The 13,727-nt window shown below is 37.5% G+C and overlaps 1 protein-coding gene across 9 annotated transcripts in view; it reads right to left on the bottom strand.

The window, feature by feature from the left end:
* FOXP2 (forkhead box P2) overlaps positions 1 to 13,727 on the bottom strand; it is a 570,611-nt gene that overhangs the window by 379,887 nt on the left and 176,997 nt on the right. The window contains exon 5 of one of the 9 annotated variants that reach the window (XM_086692037.1): positions 245 to 330. The exons of the other annotated variants lie outside the window; for them this stretch is intronic. The gene's annotated coding sequence lies outside the window, so the exon portion shown is untranslated. The remainder of the gene's footprint in view (positions 1 to 244; positions 331 to 13,727) is intronic. 9 annotated transcript variants of the gene reach the window in all.

Consider the following 13,727-nt stretch of genomic DNA (forward strand, 5'->3'; position numbering starts at 1 on the left):
TTACATTAGAATATTGAAGCCAAATCTCACAACACACAGCTATTGATAATAACGAGGCAGACAGCACATTAATACAAGTTCTCCTGATCTGACAGACATACCTTATCAATTACCGTTTTCCAAATTTTCCAATTTACAATATTTATTACAATATTTATTACAATATTTATTACAATATTTATTACAATATTTAACTTGCAAATGCTTATTAAGCACCTACTATGTACCAGCACAAGTTACGTACCAGGGATACAAAGATGAATAAGATATAGGTCTTAGTCTCAAGTCCATTTAGTGGAAGGGTCACAGTCATGTTACACAAAATTATACCTAGGGTTGAGTATGGCAGAAACATAATATTACATTAATTTCCAGTATACAACTTAGTGATATGACAAATTTATACATTACGCTACGTTCACCACAAGTAGAGCTTCTATCCGTCTCCTTGTATCACTATTACATATCATTGATTGTATTCCTTATACTTCTATTCCTGTGACTTACTCATTCCATAACTGGAGGTCTGTATCTCCCTCTCCCCATCACTCATTTGCCCAAGCCCCCATCCCCTCCTCTCTGGCAACCATCAGTTTGTTCTCTGTATTTATAGTTCTGATTCTGCTTTATGTTTTATTCTTTTTTTTAGCTTCAACTTATAAGTGGAATCATATGGTATTTGTCTTTCTCAGTCTAACCTATTTCAATTAGCATAATACCCTCTAAGTCCATCCATGTTGTCTCAAATGGCACAATCTCATCCTTTATATGGCTGTGAAATATTCCATTTCGTGTGTGTGTGTGTGTGTGTGTGTGTGTGTGTGTGTGTGAACATGCACGCATGTGTATAAACCACATTTTCTTTATCCATTAGTCTGTTGATGGGCACTTAGGTTGCTTCCATGTCTTGGCTATTGTAAATAATACTAAAAGAAACATAGGGCTGCATATATTCTTTTGAGTTCATGTTTTCATTTTTCATGGATACTCAATAGTGAGATTATTGGATCATTTGGTATTTTGGTATTTCTATTTTTTGAGGAACTTCCATACTATTTTCCACATTGGCTGTACCAATTTACATTCCCACCAACAGTACATGAGACACTCTTTTTCTCCACTTCCTCACCAATATGTGTTTCTTGTCTTGATTTTAGTCATTCTAACAGGTGTGATGTGATATTTCATTGTGGTTTTGATTTGCATTTCCCTGATGATGAATGATGTTGAATATCTTTTCATGTGTCTCTTGGCCATCTGTGTAACTTCTTTGGAAAAATATCTTTGAAAAAAAATGTCTTTGGAAAAATGTCTATTCTGCTTATTTTTAAAAAAAACAAAAGTTTATTCATTTTGAGAGAGAGAGAAAGAGAGCACTCATGAGCACAAGCAGGAGAGGGGCAGAAAGAGAGGGAGAGAGAGAATCCTAAGCAGGCCCTGCACTGTCAGCGTAGAGCTGGACGTGGGGCTCAATCCCACAAACTGCAAGATCATGACCTGAACCAAAATCAAGAGTTGAATGCTTAACTGACTGAACCACACAGGTGCCCCCTATCTTGCCTATTTTTTAATTATATGGTTTGCTTTTATTTATTTATTTTTTTAGGTGTTGAATTATAGATGTTCTTTATACATTTTGAATACAAACCCCTTATTGGATACATCATCTGCATAATCTTCTCCTATTCAGTAGGCTGTTTTTTTGTTTTCTTGATTGTTTCCTTACTGTGCAAAAACCTTTTATTTTGATACAGTCCCAATAGTTTATTTTTGCTTTTGTTTCCCTTGCTTTAGGAGACATATCTATATCTAGTTTTATAATATGATATCATGGACTTGCACATCCAATTGTACTATGTGAAACTGCTCTGTGGAAATTTTTTGGGTGGTTCAGAGCACTGCAGGTCTTTGGTCCACACTCTCCCCGTGCTGTCTAAAGGAAGCTGTGAAGCACTAAGGTGAAAAGGGACTGCTAGGTATTTTTAGTCAAACAGAAATGGTACATTCAGGAGCTAGCTAGACTGGTTCTAGTGATATCTCAGTTTTGTACGAACAAGTAGCAGCTACCCCTTTGGGGGTATCTTTCCCCCCAATCCTACCACCCAAAATAAAACTGCTGTCTAAATGGGTCCCTCAATTCACAGAGGCTCCTGTAAATGCCTCAACCTGCTTCACTGATACATTGGTAAACAGATATCTGATGATGTTTCTTATGTTACTGCTGCTTAGTCACTGTGCTCAGTGGGCATAACTCAAGGCAGTCCTTGTAGCCCCAACCCAAACTCCCCTTGATGAACCACACTACACTTTTACTAAATCACAGATAATTGCCAATGGCCCAGCAGTATGGTCTTCCCCTGGAAGATCACAGATTGGCACATTAAAGACACCTACCCCTAGGGCTACAAAGTATGGGGGGAAATTATGGCTACTGATCAGATTAACAGACACTCTCATCTAGATTGTTCTCTAATGAGATTAACCAGAATGAAGACACTAATCAAGCCTGCCCCAGCCAAATCACCACCATGACTACAAGAAAGCATCATCATACCAGACAAAACAGTGCATACACCATCAAAACCATACACACAATAAAGGACTCTGTTTCTAATACAGAAGCTACCACTGCATGCCAGACTTTCAACATTGGCCAAAAATTGGTCCATTGGTATAGCAGTACAGAAGGCCATATTTCCAGTAGTGTTTGTTGAGAACTGTGAAGGATCTAACATGAAAACTAACAACTTAGGCAGTTTCCTGAGCTCCAATTTCCACAGAGTGATATAAAGAGGGCCAAGTGACAACTGTGTAAGCAGTGGTTATATTAGAGGAGATCACTAAGGTTAGGGAACCTGGATATTCTATAATGGGAAATAAGTTTTTCCCATATTTATCCCAGATAGATATAGAGTCTTTTTTTTTAATGTTTATTTATTTTTGAGAGAAAGAGAGAGACAGAGCCAAAGCAGGGGAGGGGCAGAGAGAGAGAGAGAGACAGAGACAGAATCCGAAGCAGGCTCCAGGCTCTGAGCAGTCAGCACAGAGCCCGATGCGGGGCTCAAACCCACAAACCACAAGATCATGACCTGAGCCAAAGTCGGACACTCAACCGACTGAGTCACCCAGGCACCCCGGATACATAGTCTTTAACATAATGTATAGTGAACAAATTGCTCTCTGCTCCAGAAGAAGACTATAGCTCTATCTTACAAGACTGTTCTCTGTAGAGACACTCTTGAAAAGATATTCTGAAAGAAAAGAACTAGGTAGTTCCTCTGCTTACAAGAAATGTAGACAGTAGAGAACCATGGGGAATGTCTCCCAACAGCATTGACTCCACCTGGTCCTAGAAAATTGATTATACTGGACCTTTGCCCTTGTCCCAGGGCTACTGTTGGTACTTCACAGCTGTTGACACTTTTTCAGATTCTATCTACTGGCACTGTTCCAGTCTAATCAGCCAACTGTGGCCACACTATTGTGGTCCTTGAATCATAACTGTGTCATATTTCAGCTTCTGAACCATCTACAGTCTGACAACAGTGCATCTTTTGTCACAAAGGTCACCCAACAATAGACTGACTGCCAAGTTATTTGAGGATCAGTCCACGCTCCCTGACTTCCACAGGCATCTAAGCTGTCCAGCACTGGAAAAGCCTCCTCAAAAAGTGATTCAGAAAGATTTCTGAACCTATGTCCCTCACCTCCTCTTGATCCCCATACCTTAGTTGGGCATCTGCACTGAATGCAGCTGTCCCCAGAGAGCGTTTATCTCTTTTTGACCATCTCCTGGATAATGATCAGGGTGAAAGGGGTGAGAGCTATATAGACCTGTTTTGAAAATTTGTGATTTGACTCTGACCATTCCTGGGTATGATTATACCATTCTTTACCCTAACAGCAATTCTCAGACAGCCAGGTTAGTACACCTTTCAGGTGGCAATCCAGTTAGGAGGGGAGCTGGGGAATTCAAACTTAATTGTACTTCAGTCTCCTGTATATTGTACTTGTATTAACAAAATGCTAGATCATAAAAATAATGACCACTGGGTTGAGTATACTATTCACCCAGCCCCTATTCTGGTACTGGAGAAGGAGCACCTTAGACTGTGGGAGATGGGAGAGGGAGGAACAATTAATGCTCCTTGACCCCTAAACCTTGTTTAAATATTTGTGATATGAATTCATATTCATAGTTTCTCCTGATGCCCACTGGCCTTGAGTTACAGAGTATAAGGCCACCAAAGCTGCAGCTATTCAGGGATCTTGCCCATGTGACTTAACCAAATTAATGTAAATTGGTGACTGAAATAAAGTTTAGCAACACATCTCAAAGAGGGATAATGGGCCCCTTTAAGTTACATGTTTTTATGTGAGGGAGACTGAGCCATGGAATATTTCTTCACTGGAAGGTTGCTTTTTGGCCCATCTATTTCCTCCCATAATTATTGGCAATGACACCAAAGATCAGCATGTCAGTCTAAACTCCCTTGTGTGGGTCATAATGGATAATTCACTGGCCTTACACTTATCTTGGCTGATTAAAACAAGACCTACCAGTATTTCTCAGTATTTATACAACACTGGCTGAGTCCAGGACTCTGTGGGCATAACAGCTCAAGATTGCAAGTTGTGCTTATCCTGATGCTTGGATTCCTTTTACTAGTGGCCTTATGATAGAAACTGAACAGTTTGATCTCGACCTCTGTCAGTCAGATTAATCAGACTGGCCAACACAATAGCCAACTCATGAAAACTCACCAAAAGCCAAGATGGTATACGTGATAAAGCAAAATAAAGGCCTCCCAAGATGTCTACATCTTAACTCTTAGAACCTATGGAAAGATTACCTTATATTATAAAGGGGAATTAAAGTTGCAGATGAAATCAGTTACCAATTAGGTGACCTTAAAATAGAAAGATTATCCTGGGTTATCCGGTGGACCAACTATAATCAGACGGTCCCTAAATGTCGAAGAGGGAAGAAGATGAGGCAATGTCAGAATGATGTGATGTGAGAAAGACTCAATGGGTTGTTCCTGGCTTTGAAGATGAGAAGACTCCAAGAGCCAAAGAATGCAATGGCGTCTAGAATCTGGAAAAGGCTAGAAAGCAGATTCTTTCCTGGAGCCTCCAAAAAGGAACATAGCCTTGCTGACACCGTGATTTTAGCCCAGAGAGATCCATCTCATACTTGTGACCTCTAGAACTGTAAGGTAACAAATGTGTGTTGTCTTAAGGCAGAGGATGTATTGATTTGTTAAAGCAACAATAAGAAACTAACACAGTGTAAGGGTTCAGGAGTAATAAAGACATTTTCTCTATGAGCATTTGGCCCTCCTACAGTCCTTAAGGATGCACCAAGAACGCAAGACCCTATGCTATCTTCACCTGGTCCATTGCTCAAGGTTGTATTTGCAGTGAGGAACCTCGAAGGATGAGATATCCTATCTCTCTGGGACAAAGACCAGGCTTGCTTACTGCTTTCTATAAAAGTGGCAGTCTATAGCTCAGTGTCCCTCAGCTATAACATACACCCACCATGTGCATAGCATCTATGTGGGCTATACTGATCCATAGTACTTAGGAACAAGAAAAACTGATGCAAATATGATGACTGATGCTCAGGCTGCTTGCTGTGTTATAACTAATGCATTCCTTTGTCTCTGATCTATGAGTTGATGTCTTCTGCCAGCATCCATGAAACAGTAATAGACTGACTTGTTAGCTTGTAAATAGGGTAAAATCAAATGCCAGACCTGACACTCTCTGGCTCATCTAACACGGCACTGAACATCCCATACTTTAATATGTAAATTCCACTCTGCAAATCACCACAGACTGCAGGCACAGGGAAAAGTGATAGAGCATTTTAGAAGTCCAATAATTCCCTTACCACTTTCCTCTTGTGCTCAAAGAACAGTATGCATAAGCTCTTAAGAGCCACTTTCAAGGTCCTAAGTCTGGTTCTTGTATTTATCAGCTGCATGACCTTGGGAGAGTTATGTAACTCATCTGTCAAAATGGGAATAGCAGTGGCTACCTCGCATGGTTGTTGAGACATTAAATGAGTTAATGCACATAAAGGGATTAGAAGAGGCTGGCACACAGTGGCACTCAATGAATTTTAAATGTTTTTGTTACTAACTGCCCTTCAGTGGGATTCAGTCAAGACTGGTGAGAATCCAAAGGGTGGCAAAGAGGGAAGAATTGTCCTTGTAGCTCCAAACCTCTCATAACAATGTCTTCATAATAAATAAGGATTAGATATAATGCAAAATAACATTTTCATAAAAATTATTCAAGGAGGGGAGTACCTAGGTGACTCAGTCAGTTAAGCGTCTGACTCTTGGTTTCAGCCCAGGTCATGACTTCATGGTTCGTGAATTCAAGCCCTGCATCTCATTGGTCTCTGTGCTGAAATTGTGAAGACTGCTTGGGATTTTGTCTCCCTTTCTCTCTGCCTCTCCGCCACTTGCTCTCTCTCTCTCTCAAAGTATCGAGAACCATAATTTAAATAGAAATAGATCAAGACAGATCTCAAAAGCAGAATTTATTCAAGAAATATCTGCCTCTGTATTTCTGTTATAGAGTTTTCAGTGCCTTTGAGTAAAATAAATCTGATTAGCACTATAATTTAATTTACTTAAAGGCACTGCAATACTCTAAAATTGTTGTTATAAGGAGATTTATTCACAGAAGTAAATAAAATAATTATGAAACTGATGAAATGACTACACAAGCCATTTTACTAGAGGGATATATTTTTCCTTCTTTTCAATGAATGTTTAAAGCTCTCCTTCAAGCTCTTGGTAAATCTATTGATCTGTGAAACACAGTGCGCTCCAGGGAGGCAATTCAGTTGACATTACATATTAAATGATGAGATGAATAATGATCATACCATTTGGTAATTAAACGTCTTACAAACCTTTTAACTGACTGAACGTCAAAAAAAAGTCAAACGAGGTCAAACATATTGTATTTTCCCATTCTCATATTATGAACATAAACAGTAATGTCAACAGATATCCAGAATAAGAAGGCATAATAAAAATGTTTAAAGATAAAATGTATATGAGACATCTAGCTTACTATTGACTGTATACGTAACGTGTTTTCTTTTCAGCATACAGAATTATTTTCTACTCTTAAATTTTCCCTTTTAATATTGTTACAGAAATATTTCAAACCACTGCTCTGGGTGTGCAAAAAGATGTGGGAAATAGTAACTGTAATTAGTAAAGATAAAGTATAACTAAGAGAACATGGATTATAGAGAAAGATTGCAGTCACCTAATCTCAATTTACAAATTCTATTATAACAATATAACAGTAAAAGATACTTTTACAAAATTTTACACATTTCATTTATTCTCTAGGCCAGCACAAGCCCTCTCATGCACATATACTTACTATCCTCCAAGTGGCCGATCAATGAACAGTTTAAAATGTAAGAAATAGAAACCCGTATTAATTAAAGAACTGTAGAAGCTAAAATGTTTGTCTGTCTGTTTCTTAATGGCTACTGCTTTCTCTGGCCATAAATACTAGATCACTTAGATTGCTTCATGAACAAACAATCCTATAGTGAGAAATTTAAATCTGTTACTTAGACCCACAGGTCTATTTGTTATATAAGCTAATTTGTAGCTATTTGTTGTATCGAATTACAATTATCTAATTATGAAGTTATCTAATTACAATTGCACTTAAAGTCCTTCTGTTAAATCTCCAACACCATATTTACTTTGATCATTGTACTAAAAAAATTATTAAACAGGGAGTTTTATTAAGGTATTTAATACTTTTATGATAATGGTTACAGTTTTAAAATGTAAAATAATGAATAATTGAATAAAATACTTTATGTTTTCCTCATTCTGGAAACATCAATTTATTTACCCTGTTAATGTTCTAATCTTACACACTTTAATTAAAATTAGCTTACTTTGTAAATCATTGACCATAATGGCTCACAAAGTTTCCAGCTGATCAACAACATAGGCAGGAAAGAAGCTAAGTTATCCAAAACTTTGAGACTAAAAGTATATTTTCAAAAAGATAAAGAGATACTAGTTTCAGATTTCTAAGCATAGTGCAAATAGGAAAGATTGACCATATTAAGGAAACATGAGCAGTAAAAATCAATTTTTGAAAAGATTAACTATAAAACAAAGGTAGAAAATGATCTACAAAGAACAGAGATAAGCACTGGTTACCAGAGGGCATGAAAGACGAGTGCTTCCATGAAAGTTATTCTTGGCTTCAGTGCTTTGGTCAAACAAGCCCTCCACTAAAATCCCTCAATGACTTTCAGGTTCACTTTGTGATACCTGAGATTTCCTTTAAAATATCAGAAAACTCTTGGGGCGCCTGGGTGGCGCAGTCGGTTAAGCGTCCGACTTCAGCCAGGTCACGATCTCGCGGTCCGTGAGTTCGAGCCCCGCGTCAGGCTCTGGGCTGATGGCTCAGAGCCTGGAGCCTGTTTCCGATTCTGTGTCTCCCTCTCTCTCTGCCCCTCCCCCGTTCATGCTCTGTCTCTCTCTGTCCCAAAAATAAATAAAATAAACGTTAAAAAAAAAAAAAATCAGAAAACTCTTTAATAAACATCTCCTATTTTCAAAACATATTTTTAAGTCTTCCCAAATATAGACATTATTACCTTCAATCATATTTTCTTCTCCTAAAAAAAAATTTTTTTAACATTAATTCATTTTTGGGAGACAGAGAGAAACAGAGTGTGAGTGGGGGAGGGGCACAGACAGCGGGAGGAACAGAATCTGAACCAGGCTCCAGGGTCTGTGCAGGCAGCACAGAGCCTGCCGTGGGGCTCGAACTCACAGAGTGGAGAGATCATGACCTGAGCTGAAGTCAGATGCATAACCGACTGAGCCACCCAGATGCCCCGTATCACCTTCAATCATACTTTCTTATGTATAGAAAGGATTCTTCACAATCATGTGTAGTTAAAATCCCAAACAGCTCAACTTCTTCAAAAATCATTTCGTTTCACATTATCTATAAAAATTACCGGTTTGACAGTGACATGGATTTTATTTCAACTGTTAATAATTGTATTAGTTATCTATAGCTGTGTAACAAATTGCCACAAATGTAGCAGCTCCAAGCAACATGTATTCATTATTCTAAGACTTCTAGGAGTCAGGTGTCTGGGCACAGCTGAGGTGGGTCATCTGCCCAGGCTTTCACAAGGTTGTAATCAAGGGGTTGGCTGGGCTGTGTTCCTTCTGGAGCTCCAGACCCTGTTCCAAGCTCGCATGATTGTAGGCAGAATTCAGTTCCCTGTAGTTGTAAAACTGGGAGTCCATTTTCTTGTTGGTATAGGCTAGGGGTTGTCTCAGCTCCTGAGAGGCTGTTTGTGAAACACAGCAATTTCACAGGTGCTCTCAAAACACATTCTCTTATGTCTTCACACGCAGTAGGCCAATCTCTTACTCCAGCTTGTTCAGACAGAGTTTTTAAACCTATTCACAGTAATGACTCCCCCTCCACCTTTCCAACATTCAGTTGGCTAGAAACAAGTCACAGGTTCTGCCTGTACTCAAGGAGAGGAGATTATACAAAGGTATGACTCATTATAGAGTCACTTTTGGGTATGTCCATCACAGTAATTCCTAGATTAAAATTATAAACTGTAGAATCAGACGGCCTTGGTTTAAATTCTGGTTACACCCTTGCAAGTTATTAATTATGTCTCTGCTTTTTCACTTAAAATGGGATGATACAAGGGCGCCTGGGTGGCTCAGTTGGTTAAGCGTCCAACTTCAGCTCAGGTCACGATCTCACGGTGCGTGAGTTCAAACCCCGCGTCGGGCTCTGGGCTGATGGCTCAGAGCCTGGAGCCTGCTTCCGATTCTGTGTCTCCCTCTCTCTCTGCCCCTTCCCCGTTCATGCTCTGTCTCTCTCTGTCTCAAAAATAAATAAACATTAAAAAAAAAATTTTAAAAATGGGATGATACTACCACCTCTTAAAGTTGTTGTGAGGACTAAGATAATTTTTAAAATTACTTATGGAGCGCCTGGGTGCCTCAGTTGGTTAAGCATCTGACTCTTGGTTTCAGCTCAGGTCATGATTTCATGGGCACTGTAGGATTGAGTCCCTTGTTGGTCTCTGGGCTGGGGGTGGGACCTGCTTAGGATTCTCTCTCCCCGCCTCTCCCTTAAAATAAATAAATAAACTTAAAAAAAACTGCTTAGAGAAGTACCTGACAAGTAGGAAGTTCCATAGAATTTTGCATTAAGTAAATTAATATTTGAACATCTATATGAATTTCTAATAACCCAATATATTTTATCATCAAAATTTCATACACTGTGACTGTAAAGATGTCTATTGTCATTTCTCTGGATGATTCACATTTGCATATGTACAAATGTGTGCTCTGCCAACCAATGTAAGAACGTGGGAATTCCTAAAAAGCATTCAATAGTTAACAAAGATCAAAATATGGAATTACATGCAAGAGAGTAGTCAATAAATATTGCTCAGTAATCATGATGGTAATTGAAATCTACAGTTAAAACTCAATGAAAGTAAGTTATGAGTTGACTTCTGCTAATCACCAGCCTCAGGGACTTACTTCTGCTTTCTATTATACCAATCACAAATGTTCAATTTCTCAAATTTCTCAAATATTATTATTTAGCGATGAGTGATACCTCCACCCTTTTAATTACATTCAGTGAGCTGACTATAATATTAGGCAGTAGCCCACATAGAATTTATACAAATGCCAAGTACTGGAGATTGGGGGAAATACCTATTCTTTGGGATGTTGACCAGGCCTCGAGACACAACAGAGTTTTCTAAGAAGGTAAGTCTGAACAAACATTCTCTGAGGATTTCTCCAAGTCATGCTGACAAAAGTAAAAGACTTTATGTAATTACAAAAGGAGATCGTAGAAGTCGAGTGCAAAATGCCTTTTTAAAAATTATTTTTCACCAATAAATCATGGATCTGAACATCAGACAGATAAACAGGCTTTTCTAATTCCACAGATTGTAGCAGAGATAAAGAACTCCTGTGTCTCAACACTGCAACCAGAGCTTCTCAGTGGGAGCCATACTGCTTTTTAAAGGGAGTTGGGGGGGGGTGGGGGGGGGGGAGCCTGGGTGGCTCAGTGAGTTAAGCATCCCACTTCAGCTCAGGTCATGACCTCACGGTTCCTATGGCAGGCTCTGTGCTGACTTCTCAGACCCTAGAGCCTGCTTTCTATTCTGTGTCTACCTCTCTCTCTCTGCCCTCCTCCAATCATGCTCTGTCTCTGTCTCTCAAAAATATATAAACATACATACATACATACATACATAGATTTTCTCTCTCTCAAAAATATATAAACATACATACATACATACATTAATTAATTAATTAAAGGGAGTTTGGGAAATCTGTGAGAGAATTTTTGGTTGTAATAATTCGATACATCGTTGCCACCTGTGGGCAGGGGTTATGTCTGCTGGTAATCCCGCAGTAATGAAGAATACTACTGCACCTTACAGGACTCTCTCTGAACATTCATGAAAATACAGAACTTGTGACTAGACCTAACCTTATTTTACATTTAAAATCTAGAGTGTTTTTCCATGTTTTTAATATACACTGAATTTATTAGGTCAGTGATACTGTATATCAAAGTAATATTTATTTTCTTCAGAATTGTCCCATTTTCAACATTTTAAGAAAGAGCACTAATGATGGCTCATGTATCCTTTCATTTTTAGCTATCATAATTATAGTTATTCTACAAGTAGAGCAACTACATGACTACTTCATAAAATCTTCTAATTTAGTCACATCTGATCATTTACATTTTCTATTAAACTGATTTTTGAAATTATACGTATTGAAACATACCTAAGAATTTCATTTCATATTAATAAAAGAATTACAAAATATTTTTTATAAATGGTGGAATTATGTCTTATGGTGTTAAGAGGCACTTGCCCTACTCAGTCCCTTCTTAGGATTAGTTTTAAATTAGCTTATCCAGGGAAAGGAATCCTTTTCGGGTTTTGTAAATAACAATTCTAAAAGATAAGTCCTTGTGTAGCTAATATTTAGGTGTTTTAAAAAGTGTACAGTATCAAGAAAAAAAATCCCTTATGGATGAAAATTCCAATTTCTAAAGGCTCTTGAGCCACGGGATCTACAACATCCTTGTCTTTAAAGGTGTTAAAATCCTGAACAGAAACACAAGAAAGGGTATAGTAAATCTTTATTACTAGGAATGATTGAGCCAACAGAGCACCTGGTTAACCATACAAATTATACACACTAATTAGATAACTGCAACTGAGTGCCAATTTAGTAATTATTGTCTATTTTAATATTTTTCTCATTTTTAGGAACTAGTACATGTTCGATGAACAAAGTTTAAATCATACAGAAAGTTATAAATAAAAAAACGAAAACTAACAACTATCCCTCAGCAATAACCACAATGTTATTTATATTGTATTGTATTGTATTGTATATTTATAATGTATACTATACACAAATTACAATATAATGTATGATACATATTGATATGTATATATCATATACATATACACATATTCATATGAAATATATACACATATAATATAATGTATGATACATATACTCACCAAATATATATATTACAGAATAGGTACATATTTCTGTAATTTTCCTATGAATAATTAAAGAGTTTAAGCAAAACATGTTATTTTTCTCAGTTAAGGTATAATCACCCTATATTAGTTTCAAGTGTACAACATAGCAATTCAATATTTTTATGCATTGCAGAATGATCCTTGTAGTAAATCTAGTTACCATCTGTCATCACACAAAGTTAATAAATACTATTGACAAGAGCCCCTATGCTGTACGTTATATCCCCATGACTTACTTATTTTACAAATGTAAGTTTGTACTTCTTGAACCCCTTTATCTATTTCTCCCCTTGCCAAACCCTCTCCTTTCTGGTAACCAACAATATTCTCTGGATCTACAAATCTGTGTTTCATGTTGTTTTGCTTGTTTGGTTTTACGATTCCACATCTAAGTGAAATCATATGATGTTTTGTTTCTTAAATTCTACATATGAGTGAAATCATAAGGTATTTGTCTTTCTCAGAATGACTTATTTCACTTAGCATAATACACTCTAGCTCCACCCACATCATTGCAAATGGCAAGATTCCATTCTTTTTGATGACTAATATTCCATTGTATATATTTATCCACTTCTTTTATATGTATTCATCAGTTGATGGACATTTGGGCTCTTTCCATAATTTGGCTATTGTTGATAGTGCTGCTATAAACATCCGGGTGCATGTATCCCTTTGAATGAATTTTATTCCTTTGGATAAATACATAGTAGTACAATTGTTGGATCATAGGGTAGTTCTCTATTTCACTTTTTGAGGAACATCCATACTGTTTCCCAGAGTAGGTGCACCAGTTTGCATTCCTACCAATGGTTTAAAACATTTCTCCTTTCTCCACATTCTTGCCAATATCTGTTGTTACCTATGTTGTTACTTTTAGCAATTCTGGAAGTATGAGGTGACACCTCATTGTAATTTTGATTTGTATATCCCTGAAAATGAGTGATGTTGAGCATCTTTTCATGTGTCTGTTAGGCATATGTATGTTTTCTTTGGAAAACAATGTCTATTCATGTCTTCTGCCCATTTTTAATAGATTATTTTGGTTTCTTGGGTGTTGAGTTTG

This window comes from Puma concolor, chromosome A2, assembly GCF_028749965.1.
Source record: "Puma concolor isolate L17-30 chromosome A2, mPumCon1.1.hap2, whole genome shotgun sequence".
NCBI classification, from domain to species: Eukaryota; Metazoa; Chordata; class Mammalia; order Carnivora; family Felidae; genus Puma; species Puma concolor.